Source organism: Hyla sarda (genome assembly GCF_029499605.1).
Source record: "Hyla sarda isolate aHylSar1 chromosome 1 unlocalized genomic scaffold, aHylSar1.hap1 SUPER_1_unloc_19, whole genome shotgun sequence".
Classification (NCBI taxonomy): domain Eukaryota; kingdom Metazoa; phylum Chordata; class Amphibia; order Anura; family Hylidae; genus Hyla; species Hyla sarda.
Genome location: NW_026607580.1, coordinates 311,989 through 334,588, shown reverse-complemented (window position 1 = coordinate 334,588; position 22,600 = coordinate 311,989). Strand labels below are relative to the sequence as shown.

The 22,600-nt window shown below is 43.8% G+C and overlaps 2 pseudogenes; both read left to right on the top strand.

The window, feature by feature from the left end:
- LOC130298048 (gastrula zinc finger protein XlCGF67.1-like) overlaps nt 1-20,727 on the top strand; it is a 39,172-nt pseudogene extending 18,445 nt beyond the window's left edge.
- LOC130298050 (zinc finger protein ZFP2-like) overlaps nt 1-22,600 on the top strand; it is a 308,006-nt pseudogene that overhangs the window by 48,608 nt on the left and 236,798 nt on the right.

Below are 22,600 nucleotides of genomic sequence, written 5' to 3'. Positions count from 1 at the left end.
AGGAAACCCCGGAGGACCCCACTATGGAGGAGACCCAGGAGGACCCCACTATGGAGGAGACCCAGGAGGACCCCACTATGGAGGAGACCCAGGAGGACCCCACTATGGAGGAGACCCAGGAGGACCCCACTATGGAGGAGACCCAGGAGGACCCCACTATGGAGGAGACCCAGGAGGACCCCACTATGGAGGAAACACAGGAGGACCCCACTATGGAGGAGACCCCGGAGGACCCCACTATGGAGGAGACCCCGGAGGACCCCACTATGGAGGAGACCCAGGAGGACCCCACTATGGAGGAGACCCAGGAGGACCCCACTATGGAGGAAACACAGGAGGACCCCACTATGGAGGAGACCCAGGAGGACCCCACTATGGAGGAGACCCAGGAGGACCCCACTGCTGACAGAAAAAGCAAGACTACATTTTACCAAAATGAACTTAAGTAACCAAAATCCTTCTGGGAAAACATCTTGTGGACAGATGAGACAAGATAGAACTTTTTGGTAAAGCAAATCATTCTACTGTTTACCGAAAACGGAACGAGGCCTACAAAGAAAAGAGCACAGTACCTACAGTGACATATGGTGGAGGTCAGTGATGTTTTGGGTTGTTTTGCTGCCTCACCTGTGGAGAGATCTTATAATTACTGTTGGGAAAAGGCGCCTTCCAATAAGAGACCTGGAGCAGTTTGTAAAGGGAAGAGAGGTCCAACATCCCGGCTGAGAGGTGTAAGAAGCTTATTGATGGTTATAGGAAGAGTGGTCCAACATTCCGGCTGAGAGGTGTAAGAAGCTTATTGATGGTTATAGGAAGAGTGGTCCAACATCCCGGCTGAGAGGTGTAAGAAGCTTATTGATGGTTATAGGAAGAGTGGTCCAACATTCCGGCTGAGAGGTGTAAGAAGCTTATTGATGGTTATAGGAAGAGTGGTCCAACATTCCGGCTGAGAGGTGTAAGAATCTTATTGATGGTTATAGGAAGAGTGGTCCAACATTCCGGCTGAGAGGTGTAAGAAGCTTATTGATGCTTATATATATATATACACAGAGGAGAGGAGATCTCTATATATATATATATATATATATATATATATATATATATATATATATACACACAAAGGGAATAAACGTGTATAACAAAACCTGTGTTACTGCAATATATATGTACAGAGGAGAGGAGATCTATATATATATATATATATATATATATATATATATATATATATATATATATATATATCTCTATATCTATATATATATCTATATATATATATCTATATATATCTATATCTATATATATCTATATCTATATCTATCTATCTATCTATCTATATCTATCTATCTATCTATCTATATATATATACAGAGGAGAGGAGATCTATATATATACAGAGGAGAGGAGATCTATATATATATATATACAGAGGAGAGGAGATCTATATATATATATATACAGAGGAGAGGAGATCTATATATATATATATACAGAGGAGAGGAGATCTATATATATATATATATATATATATATATATACAGAGGAGAGGAGATCTATATATATATATATATATATATATATATATATATATATATATATATATACAGAGGAGAGGAGATCTATATATATATACAGAGGAGAGGAGATCTATATATATATATACAGAGGAGAGGAGATCTATATATATATACAGAGGAGAGGAGATCTATATATATATACAGAGGAGAGGAGATCTATATATATATACATACAGAGGAGAGGAGATCTATATATATATATACAGAGGAGAGGAGATCTATGTATATATATACAGAGGAGAGGAGATCTATATATATATATACACAGAGGAGAGGAGATCTATATATATATATACAGAGGAGAGGAGATCTATATATATATACAGAGGAGAGGAGATCTATATATATATATATACAGAGGAGAGGAGATCTATATATATATATATACACAGAGGGAATAAACCTGTGTTACTGCAATCCTTTCCTGTGAGGAATTCTTCATTTTATAGAAACATTTCAGGGGGGACAATATTTACTGTATGATCATCAATTAGAATTAATTAAATAAGCAATAAACTAATGAACCTGGCTGAAGAACACCCCCTACACATAACCCCCTCCCAAGGAAATGTCACAATGGGATATGCAAAGCAATATATTAAAGTGTGGGGGTGGGGGTTTCTACTGATCAGCACGGCTGCTATAGGGCCCCGTCTTACTAGCTGTAAGGTTCAGTTTGTAGTGGTTGATGAAGGTGTCCGGACATGGAGCTGCTCGGCATATCTGATCCAGAGAGAGTTGGGTTAATTCGCCCAGGATGTTGACATAGCTCTTGTGGGATAAGCATGAACACCAATCGGGCAGTCTTCACCCCGGATGGAATAGCAGAGACAAATGACAACCTTAAAGGAGTATTCTGGCTTTATCCACTACCAAAGATGATAAATTTGTTCGGATACATCAAGTCTATCACGAGTCTCCATGACCCTTCTTTCTTGGGGACTGCAAAGATTCTGGTGTAAACTTCCAAACACCTTTGAGGGACTGGGACGGGCTCCAAAGCTCCTTTTTGCAGGAAATCCGTAATTAGTGGGATGACGTGTGTATTTTCTCTGATGACAAAAAAGTTGTTTGGAGAAAGCTGTGTCTATTCTAGTGCGTAGCCCCTTAAAATCACAGACTTTACCCACGAATCGGAGGATATCTGACTCCATACTGAGGCAAAAAGGGGAAAGCCTGGCGCCGACTCGGTTACGAGGAGATGGCATCAAAAACGTTTAGAGTTCTCTCCGCCCTGAAAAGACTTTTTATGTGAAGATGATTGTGGCGGAGACTGACGCTGTTGTCTGTTCTTCTGGGCCACAAACCTCTTGCGTTGCGGGGAAGACCTGTACTGCCGCATTCTCCTTTCTTGTTGCTTATTCTTTCTAGATTAGGATTTAATTGAGATCCAAATAGATTATGACCTTCTAAGGGCAGTGAGCAAAAATGTTTTTTTGGCAGGAATGTCTCCTGTTCGTTCTTTGAGCCAGAGTGCTCTTCATGCTGCTGTAGAAATGACCAGAATCTTGGAACATCCAGTGGGAAATCGGAAAAAAAAAATCAGCTGATATCCAGAAGACCCCGTGGACTCGCTTCCCTTGGGACCCCATGTTGGAGATCTCTCACCAGCTGAGAGCCATATTCGGAGAGCTCGACCAACTGGGACTGACGCAACCGAGGCTGAAGCAGCGGCGGCATAAACTCTTTTGAGGGAACCCTAAGCCCTCCTGTCTCTGATCTTTGAGCAGAGAAGAGTCATCAGATGGGAACATAGACTTTTTGGAAAGTCTCACCACTGCTAAATCAACTTTGGGAAGGGAATCCAAAGCCTCTGATCTCTCCGGATCCGTTCTGTATGATAACTTAAATTGGGACCCCATGTCTGATTTGTATTCAGGCTTCTACCATTCTGACTTAAAGGGGTACTCTGCCCCTAGACATCTTATCACCAATCCAAAGGATAGGGGATAAGATATCGGTTTGTGGTGGTCCTGCTGCTGGGGACCCCCACAATCTCCCTGCTGCACCTGGCATTCCTTTAGAGCGTGGGTTGCAGTGCCGTAGGCTCGTGACGTCGTGGCCACGCCCCGCTCGAGACGTCACAGTCAGGCTCCTTCAATGCAAGTCACACCCCCTCCCATAGACTTGCATTGAGGGACGTGGCCATGATGTCACGAGCTGGGCTTGGCCGTGACGTCATGAGCCTCCGCCACGCATCGCCAGTCATCCGGCACAAATTCTGGAATAGGAGAATTTATCAGAATCCAATGATGAATTGGAGGAAGGAGCCGGAGGAATTTTAGAAGCCTTAGATGATTTCTCTTGACCCGTCACGTCAGACATGGTGGACTGGAGACTGGATCTGAACCATCCAAACAGTTCTATAGCTCGGACTGAAAATCACTAAATGCAGAAGCATAAGAAGTACACGCAGAGCATAAATCATGGGCATACTCATCCGGTAGAGGCTGCGCACTGCAGACCATTTACGATGATGCTTTCTCCTCCTCTTCCTAGATACTTGTCCATCAGATATATCCATCCTGAGCGTAGACGAGCAGAACACAAGGGAATAATGAAAATGTAGGCAAATCTAGATGAAGAGAAGCAACAGCAACTCAAATAATCTATACAGCATAATGTAAGGCTGGCGGTTGGCTCCCGCCAGAGTGTACCTTGTTCCCCCATATACCAGGGACAAACAACACGCACAGCTCCTCCTCACTGCAGACTTCGGACAGCGGCGTCTGCACTTTCACAGACCAGGACTATTTCTGGTGCGTCCAGCAGGGGTCGTTTCCTTGAAGACTCGTGCACATCTCTGAGCCTGCCCCCTATCCAATTACTGCCCGGCACCTGCTATTTAAGGAATTTTCACTTGTTTAGTCATTGCCTGAGGTACAAAGTGGTTTACCTCAGTGACTGTTCTGCCGTGTTCCAGACTTCTGCCTGTCCGTTGTCTCTTGCCTGACCCTTGGCACATTTCTTACTCTCCCGGCACAGACATCGGACTGCAAGACTACACCTTTGCCGGCTATCGAGCTAAACGCCACCAGCATCTGTGCTACTCAGCTACAATGATCTGCCTGTCCTGCCTTTAGAGACTCTGCTGCTGTGCTACTCCACCCACCTGTAATATCTGGACCTTTCACACGAAGGATCTGCTAGCCTGCTTGGCCAGCTGCCACTTTATTAGGACCACTCTTGGCCCAAAGCCAAACTGGTAAGTGGCATAGCGGGGGGTTACACCCGTTGGGGCATTAGTCACCCATTGGGGATTTACACATAACATCAGACCGTAAACAGAGATATTACAAATAGTAAGACCATAGCCGATATAATGAATGGGTTAATCCATCACGTATAGATCCGCATAGGAACATACCTGATGGCTAGTAAGACGCACCTGGCAGAGGCTGGACCGGCTGAGTGGAGAAACTGATTTAAATAGTCCTGAGGACCCCCCCCCCCCATATCGGTGATTGCCGCAAATCGCTGGTCAATTCAGACCAGTGATTCTGGGTCATACAGGTCTCCGGTGACCCGTAAAATAAGGGGATCAGGTCTGTTCAGGGCTCCGGTCGCCCTGAAGGGATAGTAGTGAGGTTGCAGAGGTGCCACCCCTCCTATCCCTGCAATCGGTCAGAAACGACCGACCAATCACAGAATGTGGGGGGGGGGGAGGTGGTTTAAAGTTCCAGGTCCAGGCGGTGATGACTTGACCCGGCGGTGATCCTGATGTCATGGCAACGGCAGTGATCTGGGTAAGTGGCCTGGAGGACCACAGTTTAGAGTCTCTAAGCTGTGGCCCTTCAGATGTTGCAAAACTACAACTCCCAGCATGCCCACACAGCCATTTGCTGTGTGGGCATGCTGTAATTTGTAGTTTTGCAACATCTGGAGGGCCACAGTTTGGAGATCATTGTGTCTCTACTCCTCCAGATGTTGCATAACTACAACTCCCAGCATGCACGAACAGCAAACTTCTGTCTCTGCATGCTAGGAGTTGTAGTTTTTCCACAGCTGAAGGCACACAGAGTTAGGTAACAGAACTTACTCAGTGTTTCCCCACCAGTGTGCCTCCAGCTCTTTCAAAACTACAACTCCCAGCATGTACTGACAAGACCGTGCATGCTGGGAGTTGTAGTTTTGTAACAGCTGGAGGAACACTGGTGGGGAAGCACTGAGTTTGTCTGTTACCTAACTCAGTGTTTCCTCACCAGTGTGCCTTCAGCTGTGGCAAAACTACAACTCCCAGCATGCACGGTCTGTCAGTCCATGCTGGGAGATGTAGTTTTGAAACAGCTACATGGTACATTCACACGGTCAGGTTTACAGTGAGTTTCTCGGTGCAAGTTTGAAATTTTCCACCGCAGCTCAGACTCCCAGTGGGAAACTCACCGTAAACCCCCGACCATGTGATTTTCAGATTTTGAAAAATGTAATTTTTCATTTGCACAGCCCAATGTTCGAAAGATCTGTCAGACACCAGTGGGGTGTAAATGCTCACTGCCCCCCTTATTAAATTCTATGAGGGGTGTAGTTTCCAAAATGGGGTCACATGTGGGGGGGGGGGTCCACTGTTCTGGCACCACGGGGGGGCTTTGTAAATGCACATGGCCCCCAACTTCAATTCCATCCAAATTCTCTCTCCAAAAGCCCAATGGCGCTCCTTCTCTTCTGAGACCTGTAGTGCGCCTGCAGAGCACTTTACATCCACATATGGGATGTAAACTTGGGAGAAATTGGGCTTCAAATTTTGGGGTCCATTTTCTCCTATTACTCAGTGAAAATGAAAAATTTGGGGAAACACCATCACTTTAGTGTTAAAAATCACATTTTTCATTTTCACCTCCAACTTCAAACACCTGTGGGGTGTTAACGCTCACTGTACCCCTTGTTATGTTCCTTGAGGGGTGTAGTTTCCCAAATAGCCATGTGGGTTTGCTTTTCAGGCACCATAGGGGCTTCCTAAATGCAACATGGCCCCCGAAAATGATGACAGTAAAATTCGCCCTCCACAATCCCACAGTTGCTCTTTCCCTCTTGAGCCATGTTGTGCACCCGCAAAGCACTTTACGTCAACATATGAAGTATTTCCTTACTTGGGAGAAATTGGGCTGCACCTTTTGTGGGGCTTTTTCTCCTTTTATAACCCTTGTAAAAATGAAAAAAATTGGGGTACATGAACATGTTATAGTGTAAAAAGGATTTTTCTCCTCTACTTTCCCGCTATTCCTGTGAAACACCTAAAGGGTTAACAAACTTTCTGAATGTCATTTTGAATACTTTTAGGGGTGCAGTTTCTATAATGGGGTCATTTATGGGGTATCTCTCACAGAAAGGCCCCTCAAATCCACTTCAAAGTTAATTGGTCCCTGAAAAATTCAGATTTTGAAATTTTCGTGAAAATTTAGAAAATTTCTGCTGAACTTTGAAGCCTCTGATGTCTTCAAAAAGTAAAAACATCTCAACTTTATGATGCAAAATAAATGCTGGGAGTTGTAGTTTTGCAACATCTGGAAGAGCACAGTTTGGAGACCACTATACAGTGGTCTCTAAGCTATAGACCTCCAGATGTTGCAAAAATAAAACTCCAAGCATGCTGAGACTGTCCAGGCATGCTGGGAGTTGTAGTACTGCAACATCTGAAGGGACAGATTTTACAGAACTTCCACTCCCAGCATGCCTTTGGCAGTCTGGGCATGCTTGTAGTTTTGCAACATCTGGAGTGCTACCGTTTGGGCACCACTGTATAGTGGTCTCCAAACTGTGCTCTTCCAGATGTTGCAAAACTACAACTCCCAGCATGCCCGTTGGCAGTCTGGGCATGCTGGGAGCTGTAGTTTTGAACAACTGGAGGCACACTGGTTGGGAAACATTCTGTTTCCTAACCAGTGTGCCTCCAGCTGTTGCAAAACTATAACTCCCAGCATGCACAGGGTACATTCACACGGGCGGGGGTTTACAGTTAGTCTCTCACTGCAAGTTAGAGATGCAGGAAATTTTCTGCTGCAGCTCAAACTCCCACCGGGAAACTCGTTGTAATCCCCCAGTAGTCTGAATGTACACTAAAAACACTACACAAAATAAAGGGTAAAGCACTACATATACACTACACCCCTACACAGCTACCCCCCCCCCAATAAAAATGAGAAACTCCTGGTACAGCACAGTTTCTAAAACGGAGCCTCCAGCTGTTGCAAACCAACAACTCCCAGTATTGGCAGACAGCCATTGACTGTCCAGGCATGCTGGAGGTTTTGCAACAGCTGGAGGCGCCCTGTTTGGGAGACACTGCCGTAGGGTAGTTTTGGTATTGGAGGCAAGTGTAATTCTTGCATCCGGGTCCGTCCCTATGCAACCTTTGGAGCCCTGTCGTATTTCAAGGAAACAGTTTAGGGCCACATATGGGTTATTTCCGTACTCGGGAGAAATTGTACTACAAATTTTGGGGGCATTTTCTCCTTTTACCCCTTATGAAAAGGAAAAGTTGGGGTCTACACCAGCATGTTAGTGTAAAAAAAATTTACACTAACATGCTGGTGTTGCCCTTTACTTTTCATTTTCACAAGAAGGAAAAGGAAAAAAAGACCCCAAAATTTGTAAAGCAAATTCTCCTGAGTACGGAGATACCCCATATGTGGGCATAAAATGCTCTGCAGGTGGACAACAAGGCTCAGGAGTGAGAGCACTATGTACATTTGAGGCCTAAATTAGTGATTTGCGCAGGGGTGGCTGATTTTACAGCGGTTCTGACATAAACACAAAAACATAAATACCCACATGTGACCCCTTTTTGGAAACTACACCCCTCACGGAATGTAACAAGGGGCATAGTGAGCCTGAACACCCCACAGGTGTTTGACGACTTTTCGTCTCTATAATGCTGGTGTTATCCCAAAAATAGGAAAAAAGCTTTTTCATGAAAATTTTTTAAATTACTGCTATACTTTGAAGCCCTCTAATGTCTTCAAAAAGTAAAAATAGGTTAATTTTATGAGGCCAACATGGAGCAGACATATTGTATTTGTGAATCAATATAAAAGTTATTGTAAATATCCATTTTCCTTACAAGCAGAGAGTTTTCGAAGTTCAAAAAATGCAAAATTTTCACAATTTTCTTGAAATTTTGTGATTTTTCACCAAGAAAGGATGCAAGTAACGACAAAAATTTACCGCTATGTTAAATTAGAATATGTCACGAAAAAACAATCTCGGAATCAGAATGATAACTAAAAGCATCAGAGTTATTAATGCATAAAGTGACGGTGGTCAGAATTGCAAAAAAGGGCTCAGTCCTTAAGGGGTTAAACCATGCGAGGGATCGGCTGAGCTGTATGAACAGTAGCCAGAGCCGACCATAGTGCCTACAGGACCAAGGAAAAATACATGTGGGGGGGGGGGGGGGGGTGTAGGGGAGGTTCTTCAGCCAGGTTCATTAGTTTATTGTAAATTTATTCTAATTGATGATCATATTTTCTGTCCAGTAGGAAAAAAGAAAGATATTAACCCTTTGTGTGCCACCAAGGGACGTAGCGGAAAATTTCAATGTGACGAATGTGGAAAAAATTTTACCACCAACTCAAGTCTCTTTACACACAGAAGAATTCACACAGGAGAGAAGCCGTACTCGTGTTCAGAATGCGGGAAATGTTTTATAAGGAAAACCCATCTTGTTATACACGAGAGAAGTCACACGGGAGAGAAGCCGTATCTGTGTCCCAGATGTGGAAAAGGTTTTACAAATAAATCTAATCTTGTCAGACACGAGCGGAGTCACACGGGAGAGAGGCCGTATTCATGTTCAGCATGTGGGAAATGTTTTACAAATAGAACTCATCTTGTTGTACATCAGAGAAGTCACACAGGAAAAAAGCCACATTAATGTTTTGTGTGCGGGACTTGTTTTAGAAGGAAATCAGATTTTGTAACTTATGAGAGAATTCACACACAAAAGAAGAGATCATGTTTTTGATTAAAATGGACAAACTGCCAAAAAAGGGAAAAAATTCTCTTCTCTGGTTATTCACATACATTATTTATATATATATATATATATATATATATATATATATATATATATATATATATATATATAGATAGGAGAAAGGATACAAGAGGGATACATGTAAGAGGCGGAGCCGGAGGGTAAATATAGAGGGAGGGGAGGCAGATACTTATATGGATGATTGATCTAGAGAGAAGTGTGGATGAAGTCAAGTAAAACGATGGACACCACTGCAAGGAACACGACAGAACAAATCTGCCAGCTCTGGTGTTTTTGTTCTTATGCTCCAGTGACTGAGCAGATGAACAAACAAACAACTAATGTGAAGATAGCCAAAAAGATTTTTACCAAATTACAGTGTTTGTTTTTTTAATTTTTATTTATTTTTTATATTTAACATAGAAACATAGAATGTGTCGGCAGATAAGAACCATTTGGACCAATAATCTGAATACTATCAATAGTCCCTGGCCCTATCTTATATGAAGGATAGCCTTATACCTATCTCTATCTTATATGAAGGATAACCTTATACCTATCCCTATATTATATGAAGGATATCCTTATACCTATCTCTATCTTATATGAAGGATAGCCTTAGACCTATCCCTATCTTATATGAAGGATAACCTTATACCTATCTCTATCTAATATGAAGGATAGCCTTATACCTATCTCTATCTTATATGAAGGATAGCCTTATACCTATCTCTATCTTATATGAAGGATAGCCTTATACCTATCTCTATCTTATATGAAGGATAACCTTATGCTTATCTCTATCTTATATGAAGGATAACCTTATACCTATCCCTATCTTATATGAAGGATAGCCTTATACCTATCTCTATCTTATATGAAGGATAGCCTTATACCTATCCCTATCTTATATGAAGGATATCCTTATACCTACCTCTATCTTATATGAAGGATAGCCTTATGCCTATCTCTATCTTATATGAAGGATAGCCTTATACCTATCTCTATCTTATATGAAGGATAGCCTTATACCTATCTCTATCTTATATGAAGGATAGCCTTATACCTATCCCTATCTTATATGAAGGATAACCTTATGCCTATCCCTGTCTTATATGAAGGATAGCCTTATACCTATCTCTATCTTATATGAAGGATAGCCTTATACCTATCTCTATCTTATATGAAGGATAGCCTTATGCCTATCTCTATCTTATATGAAGGATAGCCTTATACCTATCTCTATCTTATATGAAGGATAGCCTTATACCTATCTCTATCTTATATGAAGGATAGCCTTATACCTATCTCTATCTTATATGAAGGATAGCCTTATACCTATCCCTATCTTATATGAAGGATAGCCTTATACCTATCTCTATCTTATATGAAGGATAGCCTTATACCTATCCCTATCTTATATGAAGGATAGCCTTATACCTATCCCTATCTTATATGAAGGAGCCTTATACCTATCCCTATCTTATATGAAGGAGCCTTATACCTATCCCTATCTTATATGAAGGATAGCCTTATACCTATCCCTATCTTATATGAAGGAGCCTTATACCTATCCCTATCTTATATGAAGGATAGCCTTATGCTTATCTCTATCTTATATGAAGGATAACCTTATGCTTATCCCATGCATGTTTAAAGGGGTACTACGGTGAAAACCTTTTTTCTTTTAAATCAACTGGTGGCAGAAAGTTAAACATATTTGTAAATTACTTCTATTAAAAAATCTTAATCCTTCCTGTACTTATTAGCTGCTGAATACTACAGAGGAAATTCTTTTCTTTTTGGAATGCTCTCTGATGACATCACGAGCACAGTTCTCTCTGCTGACGTTATTATAATAATAACGTTTTAATAAGGTGTATCTGTAAAGGAGTGTGTGGTAAACAAGGCGGGGCCTCAACATGATGTCATGAGCCAAGGTGTATCTGTAAAGGAGTGTGTGCTAAACAAGGCGGGGCCTCAACATGATGTCATGAGCCAAGGCATATCTGTAAAGGGATGTGTGGTAAACAAGGCGGGGCCTCAACATGATGTCATGATCAACATGATGTCATGAGCCAAGGTGTATCTGTAAAGGGGTGTGTGGTAAACAAGGTGGGGCCTCAACATGATGTCATGAGCCAAGGTGTATCTGTAAAGGAGTGTGTGGTAAACAAGGCGGGGCCTCAACATGATGTCATGAGCCAAGGCATATCTGTAAAGGAGTGTGTGGTAAACAAGGCGGGGCCTCAATATGATGTCATGAGCCAAGGTGTATCTGTAAAGGGGTGTGTGGTAAACAAGGTGGGGCCTCAACATGATGTCATGACCCAAGGTGTATCTGTAAAGGAGTGTGTGGTAAACAAGGCGGGGCCTCAACATGATGTCATGAGCCAAGGTGTATCTGTAAAGGGGTGTGTGGTAAACAAGGCGTGGCCTCAACATGATGTCATGAGCCAAGGTTTATCTGTAAAGAGGTGTGTGGTAAACAAGGCGGGGCCTCAACATGATGTCATGAGCCAAGGCCTATCTGTAAAGAGGTGTGTGGTAAACAAGGCGTGGCCTCAACATGATGTCATGAGCCAAGGTGTATCTGTAAAGGGATGTGTAGTAAACAAGGCGGGGCCTCAACATGATGTCATGAGCCAAGGTGTATCTGTAAAGGGGTGTGTGGTAAACAAGGCGTGGCCTCAACATGATGTCATGAGCCAAGGTGTATCTGTAAAGAGATGTGTGGTAAACAAGGCGGGGCCTCAACATGATGTCATGAGCCAAGGCCTATCTGTAAAGGGGTGTGGTAAACAAGGCGGGGCCTCAATATGATGTCATGAGCCAGGACATATCTGTAAAGGGGTGTGTGGTAAACAAGGCGGGGCCTCAACATGATGTCATGAGCCAAGGCGTATCTGTAAAGGGGTGTGTGGTAAACAAGGCGGGGCCTCAACATGATGTCATGAGCCAAGGCCTATCTGTAAAGAGGTGTGTGGTAAACAAGGCGGGGCCTCAACATGATGTCATGAGCCAAGGTGTATCTGTAAAGGAGTGTGTGCTAAACAAGGCGGGGCCTCAACATGATGTCATGAGCCAAGGCATATCTGTAAAGGGATGTGTGGTAAACAAGGCGGGGCCTCAACATGATGTCATGATCAACATGATGTCATGAGCCAAGGTGTATCTGTAAAGGGGTGTGTGGTAAACAAGGTGGGGCCTCAACATGATGTCATGAGCCAAGGTGTATCTGTAAAGGAGTGTGTGGTAAACAAGGCGGGGCCTCAACATGATGTCATGAGCCAAGGCATATCTGTAAAGGAGTGTGTGGTAAACAAGGCGGGGCCTCAATATGATGTCATGAGCCAAGGTGTATCTGTAAAGGGGTGTGTGGTAAACAAGGTGGGGCCTCAACATGATGTCATGACCCAAGGTGTATCTGTAAAGGAGTGTGTGGTAAACAAGGCGGGGCCTCAACATGATGTCATGAGCCAAGGTGTATCTGTAAAGGGGTGTGTGGTAAACAAGGCGGGGCCTCAACATGATGTCATGAGCCAAGGCCTATCTGTAAAGAGGTGTGTGGTAAACAAGGCGTGGCCTCAACATGATGTCATGAGCCAAGGTGTATCTGTAAAGGGATGTGTAGTAAACAAGGCGGGGCCTCAACATGATGTCATGAGCCAAGGTGTATCTGTAAAGGGGTGTGTGGTAAACAAGGCGTGGCCTCAACATGATGTCATGAGCCAAGGTGTATCTGTAAAGAGATGTGTGGTAAACAAGGCGGGGCCTCAACATGATGTCATGAGCCAAGGCCTATCTGTAAAGGGGTGTGGTAAACAAGGCGGGGCCTCAATATGATGTCATGAGCCAGGACATATCTGTAAAGGGGTGTGTGGTAAACAAGGCGGGGCCTCAACATGATGTCATGAGCCAAGGCGTATCTGTAAAGGGGTGTGTGGTAAACAAGGCGGGGCCTCAACATGATGTCATGAGCTAAGGCCTATCTGTAAAGAGGTGTGTGGTAAACAAGGCGTGGCCTCAACATGATGTCATGAGCCAAGGCCTATCTGTAAAGAGGTGTGTGGTAAACAAGGCGTTGCCTCAACATGATGTCATGAGCCAAGGTGTATCTGTAAAGGGATGTGTAGTAAACAAGGCGTGGCCTCAACATGATGTCATGAGCCAAGGTGTATCTGTAAAGGGGTGTGTGGTAAACAAGGCGGGGCCTCAACATGATGTCATGAGCCAAGGCCTATCTGTAAAGAGGTGTGTGGTAAACAAGGCGGGGCCTCAACATGATGTCATGAGCCAAGGCCTATCTGTAAAGGGGTGTGGTAAACAAGGCGGGGCCTCAATATGATGTCATGAGCCAGGGCGTATCTGTAAAGGAGTGTGTGCTAAACAAGGCGGGGCCTCAACATGATGTCATGAGCCAAGGCATATCTGTAAAGGGGTGTGTGGTAAACAAGGTGGGGCCTCAATATGATGTCATGAGCCAAGGCGTATCTGTAAAGGGGTGTGGTAAACAAGGCGGGGCCTCAACATGATGTCATGAGCCAAGGTGTATCTGTAAAGGGGTGTGTGGTAAACAAGGCGGGGCCTCAACATGATGTCATGAGCCAAGGCTTCTCTGTAAAGGGGTGTGTGGTAAACAAGGCGGGGCCTCAACATGTCATGAGCCAAGGTGTATCTGTAAAGAGATGTGTGGTAAACAAGGTGGGGCCTCAACATGATGTCATGAGCCAAGGTTTATCTGTAAAGAGGTGTGTGGTAAACAAGGCGTGGCCTCAACATGATGTCATGAGCCAAGGTGTATCTGTAAAGGGGTGTGTGGTAAACAAGGCGTGGCCTCAACATGATGTCATGAGCCAAGGTGTATCTGTAAAGAGATGTGTGGTAAACAAGGCGGGGCCTCAACATGATGTCATGAGCCAAGGCCTATCTGTAAAGGGGTGTGGTAAACAAGGCGGGGCCTCAATATGATGTCATGAGCCAGGACGTATCTGTAAAGGGGTGTGTGGTAAACAAGGCGGGGCCTCAACATGATGTCATGAGCCAAGGCGTATCTGTAAAGAGGTGTGTGGTAAACAAGGCGGGGCCTCAACATGATGTCATGAGCCAAGGTGTATCTGTAAAGAGGTGTGTGGTAAACAAGGCGGGGCCTCAACATGATGTCATGAGCTAAGGCGCATATCTGTAAAGGAGTGTGTGGTAAACAAGGCGGGGCCTCAACATGATGTCATGAGTCAGGGCGTATCTGTAAAGGGGTGTGTGGTAAACAAGGCGGGGCCTCAACATGATGTCATGAGCCTTGTTTACCACACACCTCTTTACAGATACACCTTGGCTCATGACATCATGTTTAGGCCGTTAATAGTCTGACCAACTAAGTTCGCTCAGGCTAAGGGTTGGACAGACCTAATTTAACTTCCCGTGTCACTTAACCCCTTACTTATACCTTAGCCAGTAGAAATGGTCCTAACTCTGATCATCTCTCTGGGCATCTTGGAGTATACTGTTCTGAGGCAGGAGGGGGTGAGTGCTTTCCCGATCATGGCGTGCGGGTAAAACCACCGCCATGTGCGATTTCCAATAGTTGTGTGATGTTGCGGCAGCATTGGTAACATAATGGAGCTGGTATTGGACATCATCTCTGGACATGCGATGATCGCAACAAACACCCGCTCCCTCCTGTCTTGGAACAGTATACTTCTGAGACCACTGTGGAGCAGATGGGGTCTAGAGCTCTATGATGGCTCCGATACTGTATGTAAAGAAGTAGCAGCATGGAGGAGTTTATAGAGCAGTACTAATACTACAGTGAATCCAACATGGGGATGAGACGGTGATGCAGCAGTGCCTCTGTCTGGCTTTCCAGTTTTCTCCCTTTCCACTTGGAAAAAATGACCACTAGGGGTCTCCCTACCAGGCCGCAAGCCTTTTTTTTTTATTTTTTATAGATTTCAGACTCCTGCTGGAGTCCTAAATCTCAGACTGCAGCCGGGACACAGACAAGCTCAGCACTGCTCCCTGGGAGCAGTGCTGAGCTTGTCTGTGTCCCAGCTGCAGTCTGAGATTTAGGACTCCAGCAGGAGTCTGAAATCTATAAAAAAAAACTAAAAAAAAGGACTGATAGGGAGACCCCTAGTGGTCATTTATTCAAAGTGGAAAATGAAATAGAAAGAAGGATATTTTTTAATAACATGCAATTGTAAAGTTATTCTGCATATATTAATCTATAATATATAAAACCCTACCCTCTAAACTATGTGCATTGTTTTATGCCGAGTTGCATTTCGCTTTGCCCTCTTTATACTTGTTCATCGGCTGATTCCTATTACACAGTGTTTTTAATCTTTTTTTACTTGTGGTTTTGTAGGCTGTACACGTGTTTGTCACAGGAAAGCCAAATAAAGTTTATTGCCGTTTTATCGATGATAGTTTGTGGGAACCTCCTTATCTCTAGAACTTTCCAGAAAGTTCCAGTCTATACCGGTCATCCAGAGATGGACACTTCTGTCTGTTGCATTGTGGGGGTACAAATCATTGAAGGGGTATTTCATTGTCCCTAATGGCTTCCCTGCCCCCTCCATCCTGTTTGTGGCCAAAAATCGCCAAAGCGGATGAGTCATGCCTTTTGTGTAACGCTTATTGACATTAATGGGGTTTGCACAAATGGCGTCGCCCCGCAACCTACGCGGTTTACATAAATAGCATAACTAGAAGAGCTGCATCCATTAACGTCTACGGGATTTACACAAATTACATAACCCCTACTCTGTTGGATTTTGTCTTCCAAACCGCCAGCGGGGGCAGCAAACAGGCCAGAGGGGACCAGGGAGCCAATAGGGAAGATGGGATACCCCTTTAAAATCCTCAGTAAGCACAATACTGGTATAGCCATGTTATGGTGACAACACAGGTAAAGAGAAGACCGCGGAGCTAAAGATAGTCCACGGAAACTGGAGCGGCTAGTTTTAAGGAGATGAGTCAGACACTGACCTAGAACTCTTGTGAGGAGAACATAAAGTCACCAAATGACACTAAGGGAACATTCTCATCTCGATTCGCGCTTCGGTGCTACAGACCCCATTCAATCCCATGGCCCCGGGGGGGGGGGGGGGGGGGGGGGGGGGGTCAGCCAGTGTCTACTTTTGTCTACTATGTTTTTTAGTTTATCTGACTTTTGGATTGGACTGAAACTCGTATTCTGCTGTCGGAAACTGACCATAACATAGTCACGGACTGACTACCCCAGGGTCATAGGACTGAATGGGGTCAGAAACGTTGTCGACATTCAACTAAACATGATACGTTGTCACCGGGTCAGTAGGATTGTGGTGTTACCCTATATCTGAAAGTGATACCTAATTGGTATTAAAGAGCCAAAGGTGCGGGCAGAGGATCGGTACGAAGGTCAGGCTAGGTTGTGCTTTTTTTTTTTTTAAATAAAGATTTTTGAATTCTTAACCCCTTAAGGACTCAGACAATTTAATTTTTAAGTTTTCGTTTTTTCCTCCTCGCCTTCTAAAAATCATAGCTCCTTTTTGCATGACCGCTGTTTTTTGCGCGACCAGATGTATGGCGCAACCAAAAAACACTTTTTGTGGGGAAATTAAAAAGAAAAACGCAACTTTGCTAATTTTGGAAGGTTTCGTTTTCACACCGTACAATTTACGGTAAAAGTGACGTGTGTTCTTTATTCTGAGGGTCAATACGATTAAAAAGATCGCCATTATTATATACTTTTCTATTATTGTTGCGCTTAAAAAAAATCACAAACTTTTTAACCAAATTAGTACTTTTATAATCCCTTTTATTTTGATGACCTATAACTTTTAAATTTTTCCGTATAAGCGGCGGTATGAGGGCTCAATTTTTGCGCCGTGATCTGTATTTTTTTTTTATACCACATTTGCATATAAAAAACTTTTATTACATTTTTTATAATTTTTTTTAAATAAAATGTATTAAAAAAGTAGCAATTTTGTACTTTTTTTTTTTTACCTTCACGCCGTTCACCATACGGGATCATTAACATTTTATTTTAATAGTTCGGACATTTACGCACGCGGCGATACCAAATATGTCTATTAAATTAATTTTTTACGCTTTTTGGGGGTAAAATAGGAAAAAACGGACGTTTTACTTTTTTATTGGGGGGAGGGGATTTTTCACCTTTTTTTTACTTTAAATTTTACATTTTTTGACATTTTTTTTACACTTGAATAGTCCCCATAGGGGACTATTCATAGCAATACCATGATTGCTAATACTGATCTGTTCTATGTATAGGACATAGAACAGATCAGTATTATCGGTCATCTTCTAGTATTGTCTGCTCGATCACAGACCAGAGCAGGAGACGCCGGGAGCCGCACGGAGGAAGGAGAGGGGACCTCCGTGCGGCGTTCTGAATGATTGGATCCCCGCAGCAGCACTGCGGGCGATCCGATCATTCATTCAAATCGCGCACTGCCGCAGATGCCGGGATCTGTATTGATCCCGGCACCTGAGGGGTTAATGGCGGACGCCCGCGAGATCGCGGGCATCGGCCATTGCCGGCGGGTCCCTGGCTGCGATCAGCAGCCGGGATCAGCCACGCATGACACGGGCATCGCTCCGATGCCCCCGGTTATGTACAGGACGTAAATGTACGTCCTGGTGCGTTAAGTACCACTGCACCAGGACGTACATTTACGTCCTGCGTCCTTAAGGGGTTAAAGGGGTTCTCTGGTGTTCAGAACATTTTGTTTAGAGCACTCGGAGCCGGAGGCTGTGATCGTGATGTCACGGCCATGCCCCCTCGTGAAGTCACTCCATGCCCCCTCCATTCATGTCTATGGGAGGGGGCGTGTCAGTCCTCCCATAGACATGAATGGAGGGGGCGTGGCTGTGTCTCCACGACCACTGCCGCAGGGTCCCGCCGTTTCTTTAGATCATCAGGTGCTGCGGGAGATCCCCAGCAGCGGGACCCCCGCGATCAGACATCTTATCCTTTGGATAGGAGATAAGATGTCTAGCTGCGGAGTTCCCCTTTAAAGACTGGATTATGTAATAAAAGTGGCCAGGGAGTGAAGAGCAGGATCCTGGACTCTTCGTCATTGACACATTGTAAAGGGTTATACAAAGCTTTATTACACACATGGGCCTTATTACAGACTTTGGGCCTTTTTATACTATTTTGTTGTGAATTTTATTTTTATTTATTTTTTTAGAAATTGGAAATATATACGAAGAAATTCTACTGAGCTTCCTATTGGGTCTTGTTCTATGTTTAATAAAAAAAAAGAAAGAAAAGAAAAAACCACAACTGCATGGAAAACTACAGTAAAATGTTAAGCTAAATACAAATGTTAAAAATTTACTTTTTGTTTGTATGTTTTTTTTTTCTTAGTTTTTTCGTATTTTTGTTTAAATTTCCTTTTTGGTTTGAAAAAATAAATAACAAAATTCATCTTTTACCCCAACAGAAAATCCCAGTAAGAATTCTGAAGGAAACTTCATGATGTCCAAGAATTATAAAGTAGAAGATGGAGAGATCGTTCGTCAGCGCCCCTCAGTAGAAGACCTCCTAAGCCTTTTTCTACATCCAGGACATCGCAGTATTAATCGATCACGTGATAATCCCCTTGAGGAAACTTCTTCTGACCAATCACAGATCGGCACAAATACAGATCAGAAAAGCGGGAAAATGATTCAATGTGATGAATGTGGGAAAGAATTTACAAAAGGATCGAGTCTTTCTACACACAAAAGAGTTCACACGGGAGAGAAGCCGTATTCATGTCCAGAATGTGGGAAATGCTTTGCAAAGAAATCCCATCTTGTTACACACGAAAGAAGCCACACAGGAGAGAAGCCATATTCATGTTCAGAATGTGGGAAATCTTTTATAAGTAAATCAGACCGTGTTAGACATGAGAGAATTCATACAGGAGAGAAGCCATTTTCATGTTCAGAATGTGGGAAATGTTTCATTACCAAAGGCAAACTAACCGATCACAAGAGATGTCACACAGGAGAGAAGCCGTATTCGTGTTCTGAATGTGGGAAATGTTTTAATAGTAAAGGAAATCTGGTTAAACACGAGAGAATTCACACAGGAGAGAAGCCGTATTTATGTTCGGAATGCGGGAAATGTTTTGTACAGAAATCACAGCTGGTAATACATGCAAAAAGTCACACAGGGGAGAAGCCGTTTTCATGATCAGAATGTGGGAAATGTTTCCCACACAAGATTATTTTCAGAATGTGGAAAACGTTTAAGGGAAACTAATTTTGAACCTCAACAAGAAGAATTCTTATTATTCTGGTTTGGAATGTGGGAAATATTAATGCCTTTGATTATTCAGACATTGAACATTCGAGGAAGGGATCCCGCTACAGCAGTATAAACCCTATAACTACCCCGTTCAGTACTGACCACAGAATCTAAAGGATTGACGAGGAGGGGTCTCCCCTGCGCCTATCCGCAACTCCGCAATGAAATCACAGGGTCCCAATGGTTGTCATGGCAACAGGAGGCCAGCTTATGTACGGAAGTCCACACAGGCTGAATCTCGTATTCTGAATGTCGATGTAATACAGACAGTTCTGCTGCACTGTAGGAAAGACATACAGTATAGTAGAAATGGTAAAAACGATCAAAATAAAGGGTTTTTTAATTTTTAAAAAAAGTGTCTTTTCTTTTTTTTTTACAAAGCCCTTTTCCAATGAGGCCCAAAAATGAACAAAAAATAAGACCTAAACATAGGAGGTCCTAACGATGCTATAAAACGATAATGTTATTTATTCCACGTGGTGTACAACGTAAAAAATAAAAAGAAAGAATTGCAAATTTTTGGTACAAAAAGTGGAAAAAAAATATTGAAAAAGTGAAAATTTGTATCTCAAATATGATGTGAAAAAGATCGTCCTGCAAAAAATTAGCCTTGATGTGACGGGGTCAAACAAAAAATAAGGTACGTCTGTCGGTACACGGTAACCCCACGATTTTATTGGGTAATAAAAAAAAAACATAAAAATTGACATAAATTTGATATCGCCATAATCGTACCGACCCAAAGGATAAAGAGAATGTAATGTTCTCTCGTCCCGCCACCGGGACCCTCCGCAGCACCCGGCATTCGTCTAGATGCCCCCTCAATGCAAGCCTATGGGATGGGGCGTGACAGCTGTCAGCTGATGACTGCCGATCACGGGGCTGGAGTATTGTGACGTCACCCCCGCCCCCTCCCATAGACTTTCATAGCGGGGGCGGGGGTGACGTCACACGGGCGGAGTTGTGATGGCCATCTTGCCTCCTCCTATAGACTTGCATAGCCGGGGGTGATGTCACACAGGGTGGAGTCGTGGCGGCCGTCACGCCCCCTCCCATAGACTTGCATCACGACTCCGCCCCCGTATGATGTCACCCCCGCTATGCAAGTCTAAAGGAGGGGGCATGACAGCCGTCACAACTCTGCCCCCGTGTGACGTCAGCCCCCGCTATGCAAGTCTATGGGAGGGGGCGTGACAGCCGTCACAACTCCGCCCCGTGTGACGTCACCCCCTGCCCCCGCTATGCAAGTCTATGGGACTTGCATAGCTGGGGCGGGGTGTGATGTCACGATACTCCGTCCCCGTGGTCGCCACCCGGCTGTTTGTGAGCTGGCACCGCGGCGTGCAGCTCAAACAGGTGGGTGGCGAATACAAGATTGCGGGGGTCCCCAGAGGCGGGACATCTTATCCCCTATCCTTTGGGGACCAACCCCCCGGCCGCCCTATAGTGTTGGTAATCGGCTCTGCGACTGAGTACCTTTATCAGTACATAGAGTGGCTTTTAAAGCCTCTACCTGAATCCACGGTGTCTTATGTAAAAGACACTGGCGACTTATTGACACACTTGTAAGGGTTTCACTGTCAGGAGACTTTTCGACTCTCTTCCGTAGACGTTGACACCCGAATCCCTCGGCTGTTCAGGCTATCCGGGAGATTTTGACTGACAAGACTAAGGACTTCATAGACTTTGTGACCGAATCCTTCCTTTTCATCAGGAACGGTGACACCTGGTACAGGCAGGAGACCGGGACTGCCATGGGCACCCCGGTCTCCTGCACCCATGCAAATTTATTCCTTGCCTCCCTGGAACGCTGTTACGTATTCTCCCAGACTAATCCCTTTGTTACGAATATCAAGTTATTTCTCAGGTATGTCGACAACATCCTAATTCTTTTCGGATGGTCCAGAAGAGTTGTTCAGTGAGAATGTGTTCTTCACATCTGTATTTGGGGGTCTCCAACTTGACTTTTTAGATGTTAAATCGATAGCTAAGGGAACCACATTAATTTCACAAGGTTACCGAAAGAGTATAGCCTGCAATTCCCTGCTCCACTATACCAGTAGCTCCCATCCATGTAAAACACGGCCTTCCCTATTCTCAGCTTTTGCGACTTAGAAAGGTGAACAGTGACGACGCGACTTTTGTGACCCAAGCGTCTGACCTTGAGACGTTTTTTAGAATGACAGTATTGATCTAAGTTAATAGTCGAGCGTTTCGCTAAGGCTATGACAGTCCGCCGTTCTGACCTTTTAAGACCTAAAAAGAAACGTACACAGAAGCCAAAGAGGTTCATTTTCTCTTTAGCTAATTCCAACATGGATACCACCGTATTCATGTTGGAATTAGCTAAAGAGAAAATGAATTTCCCTCTCGTAACTTATAGAAAAACTATTATTCACTCTAAAATGTGATACCTTGTTACAGGCGACCAGGTTCTGCTGTCAATAGATGAGATTCCCGGGAGCCGCCCTACTAAGATATGTCATATCCCACAATTATTATATATGAAGGATTTTTATCATTATTTCGGTCTAGTAAAGACAAATAAGGATTTTATACATCACCCTATCGCCCGCTCATGTCTGTTTCTGACAGTCTCAATTTATTTATTGCCTGAAAAATCTTGACACCAGCTGCGAACCTGAAAAAAGACCCTCAAGACGAAAATCCTACGTGGTCACCAAGACCTTCAAGACGAGCATTCACCGTGGTCACCAATACCTTCAAGACGAAAATCCACCA